Genomic DNA, 6,116 nt, shown 5'->3' on the forward strand with positions numbered 1-6,116 from the left:
AGAAAGCGGAGCCCGTGGCTGGAGAGGTAGCAGAGTGGGTGGGACCCTTGCCTTGCACCTGGCCGATGGAGTCCGATCCCTGGCCCCACCTGCGACTCCTGTGTCCCTGCCAGGAGCGATCCCTGAACACAGAGTCAGGAGTAAGCCCTGAGCACTGCCGGGTGTGGGCCCCCAAAACCAAATAAATAAAATACATGAAAAACAAACTAGAGTTTCCCCTGGTGAAATGAGGAGAGGACTGAGGGGGGAGGCTGTGGCAGGGAGGTCTCGAGTCTGACTTTAGGACACAGCTTCACCCAGAAGCGGGGAGAAGCTGTAGGGTTGGAAATAGGGAGTCAGAGAATCCGAAAGGTTGCTTGGCGGTCTTTTTTTTTTTTTTTTTTTTTTTAGTGAAGCAAAAATAGTTTTATTGAAAGAAATTTAGAGAGATGTGAGGGTACAGAAAGGGAGAGGGAGAGATTCGTGTGCTTGAGAGAAAGAACATGGTGTTCTCCAGAGTGGAAAAAGCAGAGGAGAGAAATATGTGTTTAAGAGACAACATGGGCTTGGGGCGGGGTGGGGGTGGAGGGGAAGCCTTGGCTGCTTTTTTCCCTTTTTTTAAAAAAAAAGACATCTCCAAGGTACGAGGGGAGCAGGGAGAAGATGTGGGGGGCCCAATGGGGAAGTGGAAGGCTCGGGGCTCTTCAGGACAAGCCCGGGCCAAGTGCCTGGGTCTGTGGGAAGGGTATCGTGACCCAGAGGGACCGGCCTCGAGAGACAGCTGCAATGGGCTGCCCAGGCCAAGCTGGTAATTAAACCTTCATCCCATCCTGTCAGGAGATGAAATAGGCGGCATCGTTCCCGGTACAGACAAGCAAGGCTGAGGTTGCAGCTGGTCCTTGGATGACTCGGGTTTGAACTCGGGCTTCCTCGTGAATGGATCAAATCAATAAATGCCAGAGGGTTGTAAATGCGTTCCTCATTTTCTCTTCCCTCCCTCCCTCCCTCCCTCCTTCCCTCCCTCCCTTCTCCCCTCTCTCCCTCCTTCTCTCCCTCCTTCTCTCCCTCCTTCTCTCCTTCCTTCCTTCCTTCCTTCCTTCCTTCTTTCCTTCCTTCCTTCCTTCCTTCCTTCCTTCCTTCCTTCCTTCCTTCCTTCCTTCCTTCCTTCCTTCCTTCCTTCCTTCCTTCCTTCCTTCCTTCCTTCCTTCCTTCCTTCCTTCCTTCTTCTCTTTTTGCAGTCTCATGCATGTGCTTGACTGCTAAGTCATATCCCTAGCTATTTTTCCTTGATTTTCTTCATTTTGAAGGGGTGGCTACTGCCAGTGGTGCTCGCTGGCTACTCTTGACTGGGTGCAGTGCTTGGGACACCGGTCTGCACCGGGGAGCAAACCTGGTGCAGGTTTGCACGCCCACATACAAACTAAGCACGCTCTTAGTCCATGGTGCCATCTTCCCATCATTTTCTCAGTAACATTTGTATGAATATTGGGCCCCCCACATAGTTCAATTGTATGAATATTGTAAGTGATAGTACAACGGGTAGGGTGTTTGCCTTGCACACGGCTGACCCGGGTTCGATTCCCAGCATCCTATATGGTCCCCTGAGCACCGCCAAGGGTAATTCCTGAGTGCAGAGCCAGGAGTGACCCCTGTGCATCACCAGGTGTGACCCAAAAAGGAAAAAAAAAAAAGGCTAGAACAAATGAGTTTGATATCTGACATCACATTGCTTGTCCCCCGCCCCCAACCTCCAAGTAGCCCTGGTGGCCCCTGAGCATTTCTGGGCCCAAACACTGAATCGTCTGGGTCATATAATCACCAAAAGTGTCTCCTGAGTCTCTGAAGCTTTACTTGGGAGATTATCTACTACAAACCCAGAATGTAGGATATAAACATACAAAATATGTTAATTATGTCATTTATAAGGCTTCGTGCCAATGGCATCTATTGATAAAGTTGGGTGGCTCAAAAGTTCTTAGAGTTTTGGTTAGGGAAGAGTGATAGTGACCGCTCAAGTGGCAGAGCTCAGCCCAGCTCCTGTGACGACCTTGTTGGCCCCCAGCACCTCAGGTCCCTCCAGGGTCACACTGTCAGCTCAAGCCCCAAACCATCAGGCTAAGCATCGCTGGGAGTCACTTCCAGGACCTTCAACTCCTTGGGGGTGGCCCCCAGAAAACAGTTATACTCAGGGGCCAGGAAGTGGAGCTTGGGGTGCATGCCTAGCAAGTGCCCAAGCTGGGCTCTATTTCTGACACCCCGTGTGCACGTGGTCCCCCAAGCATCCCCAGGTGCACTCCTGGAGGCCTCTCGAGAACTGCCTGGGTGGCCCAGGTAGCCCTAGCACTGCAGGGCCCATGCGGCAGCAGTGCATCCTCAGGCCCTGACGTCGACCTTATCATCACTCAGTTGGCCTAGAATCACCACTGGGGTCCATGGACCTCCTGACATTGCTGGGAGACTCTTTTTTTTTTATCTTTTTTTTTTTTTTGTCTTTTTGGGTCACACCCAGAGATGCTCAGGGGCCACTCCTGGCTCTGCACTCAGGAATCACTCCTGGCAGTGCCTGGGGGAACCATATGGGATGCCGGGCATTGAACCTGGGTCGGCCGCGTGCAAGGCAAACGCCCTACCCGCTGTGCTATTGCTCCGGCACCTGCTGAGAGACTCTTCGCAAGAAATTTTATAGTCAGAGTTTTGACTCTTTTATCGCTGGAGCGATAGCACAGCGGATAAGGTGTTTGCCTTGCAAGCAGCTGACCTGGGTTCGGTTTCTCTGCTCCTCTCGGAGAGCCCGGCAAGCTACCGAGAGTATTTCGCCCACACGGCAGAGCCTGGCAAGCTACCCGTGGTGTATCCGATATGCCAAAAACAGTAACAACAAAGTCTCACAATGGAGACGTTACTGGTGCCTGCTCGAGCAAATCGATAAGCAACGGGATGACAGTGACAGTGATTCTTCGGAAGGTTCAGTGGCTCTATCCCCCCCACATAGTTCAATTATATACACACACATCAGTATCTACTACCAACTGAACACTACATGCACTATCAGGATCATCTGCCCGCTTTCAGGTCTCATGAATAGCTATAGCTACCAGATTGCTCGGAGGAGAAAACAGATTCAAGAGGGGAAGGAATTTTCCCACTTCATTGTGGCCAGGCTGGAATTGAGCTGGGCAGCCAATGAGGCGCATGGTGCAAGGGACAGGAAGCCGGGGTGAACAGACTCTGATGAAGGCCGAGTGACTAGATCCAGCCCAGGGAGAAAGGAGCTACTTTCAGCGGCAGCCAGGAGCCGTCTGGCCGCCCCTGGAGTGTAAGCCAACAGGGAATCCTCTCGAGTCCTGAAAACTGCAACTGGACTTTTCGGTCCCCTGACCTGGCTCTTCTGCTGGGGGAAACCTGCCCTGCGGGCCCAGGTGGCAATTCTGAGCAGGAACAAGTTCTGCCCGAGGCTGACTTCAGTCCTAGCAAAGTGTGTTACGCATTTTCATAGAACTTGGCCCAATGGGCGGGGAGGAGCTGGAATAACAGTTCACATCAAGTGTTCAAGTGAACCCTTATGGGAAAAGGCCTGAGGTTTGGAACGAGGAAGCTCACGGACCTCAGAGGGCAGAGGGCAGGCGCAGACGGGCTAGCTCAGTAGGCTTCTGGGAGGCATGGTAACCTGGAAGTTTGTTAAATAGAAGACCGATGAGGTAGTGTTTTAACATAGACAAGATTCACAGACCTGCCTGGAAACAGGCCTTAGGGGGCCTTCCTCAGTAGGAGACACCCGGGGCAGACCTGCACTGGGGACTGCAGGAGAATGACAGGCTCAGGAAGAGTACAGAAAAGTGCCCGAAGAGCAAATCAGGCCAGGGGTCTTCTCGAGGCCCCATCCTGAGTCCCTCAGCCCCCAGGACAGCTGAGTTAGGCGGGCCTGCAGGCCGCCACTGCTGGCGCTCCGTCAGCTGAATGGTTCAGTGCTAGGCCAGGTGACACCAGGCTGCTCAGGCCCATTGGTGTCGAGGGCTACCAGGGCCACCCCAAAGTGCTCACAGGCCTCCAAGGCTATCATTGGTGGCGCTGGGGAGGACATTTATGGAAGGCATGTGCTCCAGCCTGTCGAAGCCCTTAACATCTTGTTTTGTTTACGGACCACATCTGACTATACTCGGGGTTACGCCCAGTTGTGCTTGGGGGTCACTCCCAGTGGTGCTCAGGGGACTATACAGTGCTCGGGATCAAACCTGGGGCCTCACATATGCACTGCAGTATTCTACCATTAAGCCTCACCCATGACTCTGAGTGACAGCACTGTAATTGCTTAGGTATCTGTGGCTCTTTTCGCTTGTCTGTTTTTGTTTTTGGGTCATGCCTGGAAATGCTCAGGGGCTGCACCTGGCTCTGCACTCAGGAATTACTCCTGGGTGTTCAGGGAAGCCACATGGGATGCTGGGGATAGAACCTGGGACAGCTGCTTGCAATGGGAATGCCGAACCTGCTGTACTATTGCTTCAGTCTCCAAGCAACCTATTATTATCTTACAGTTGTGGAAGTCAAAAGGCAGAAGTCAGGAATGGGCCTTACTGGCTTACAGTCAAGCGACTTCTCTAATTTCTGTTTGTCACTCCACTTCTCTATAGAGTTTAGGAGTGATATCAGTGCTGAAAAGAAGGATTTTAATCATAGATTAAGTTACCTGTGTGAGGACCCACAACTGGCACTTAAGTTGTGGCTGGAGTTGTTATGCTGCTTTTTCTGTTTGGTTTGGGGCCACACCCAGTGGTGCTTGGGGACTACTCCTAGCTCTGTGTTTAGGGGTTGTTCCTGGCAGCAGTGGGGGGGGGGGGGAAGGACTCAGTGGTGCTGGCCACTGAACTTGGGCTCCTGTATGCAAAGTGTGGGCTGAGCCCAGTGAGCTGAGTGTCCAGCTCTGTTTTGTTGCTTCTTTTTTGGGGGGATGGGGGTGGGGGGGTTGGGCAGAGCTTGGGCCACATCAGACAATGCTCAGGGCTTACTCCTGGCTCCGCGTTCAAGGGATCACTCCTAGTGGGGTTCAGGGGATTCAAACAGGGTATCAGAAATAGAACCCAGGTCGACTGCAAGGCAAGCATCCTACCCACTTCATTGTATTATCACTCTGGCTCTGTTCTGTTGCTTTTGTGGAGATTAGGTTTTCTGTTCAGCCCTTTCTGAGCAGGTAGTCAGCCAGTTTAGTGCCATGGGCATATGGCTAGGGCAGACAGCAGAAGGCAAAGACCCTTCACATCTTTTGAGAAATCCTGAGTTCCTGGAACAGTTTATTTTGAGTGCCCCCAAAAAGGAGCCTTCAGGGAAGTGAAGAAGTTTCCCCAGGCAGGGAAAGGGAGGAATGTGCATAACAGAAAAAGACTCTTAGAGCCAGAGGGAGAGTGTGAGACAGTCACCTACTTTGGGTTAGGTGCTTGCCTTGCTGTTGGCCCAGGTTCAATCCTCACTACCCCATTGATGTAGGCAGGTAGATAGGGAAGCCCTGGACAATGAAACAGGTCAGGCAGCAAAAGTTCTGGGAGGAAAATTCCAAGGCTGATCCACTTTGTGGATATGGATAAGACCTTGAGCAGTGGACCCTGAGGAGATTGGACCCCTCCCCATGAAGGAAATTCCTCGAATTCCCATGGACCTCTCCCTCAATCTGATTAATTCACCCAAAGAAGACCATCACCACCCCCAACTTCCCTGGTAACCTCCTTAGCAACGGACTTTTACCTGGGAAGAAGACTCACTCGGGGGCAGGTTGGAGAAACCCTATAAAGGCCACCTTGAACAAAGGAAGGGTGCGTATATGCTGCCCGAGCCCATGTGCTGCTTGTGCCCACGTGGCCGAGCACATGTGGTGCCTGAGCACATGTGTCGCCCGCATCTCCCCTCTTGAGATGTGTACTTTCATGCTTTTGTGTCTAGTACTGGGATGTGTGTAGGGGCTCTCTCCACCCTTGGAGAAGCCCGTGTTGTCTCTTGAGCGTGTTACTCTCTCTCTTTCACCCCCTGTCCCTCCACACCTTAAACCCTCCAAATAAAATCTGTTTTACTTCACTGCTTGTCTACTCCTAAAATTCTTTTCTGTGAGCGAGAAAAGAACCCCAAAAACCCTGGGCAAGGCCTGGGACTAG

The sequence above is a fragment of the Sorex araneus genome, chromosome 8 (genome assembly GCF_027595985.1).
Source record: "Sorex araneus isolate mSorAra2 chromosome 8, mSorAra2.pri, whole genome shotgun sequence".
Classification (NCBI taxonomy): domain Eukaryota; kingdom Metazoa; phylum Chordata; class Mammalia; order Eulipotyphla; family Soricidae; genus Sorex; species Sorex araneus.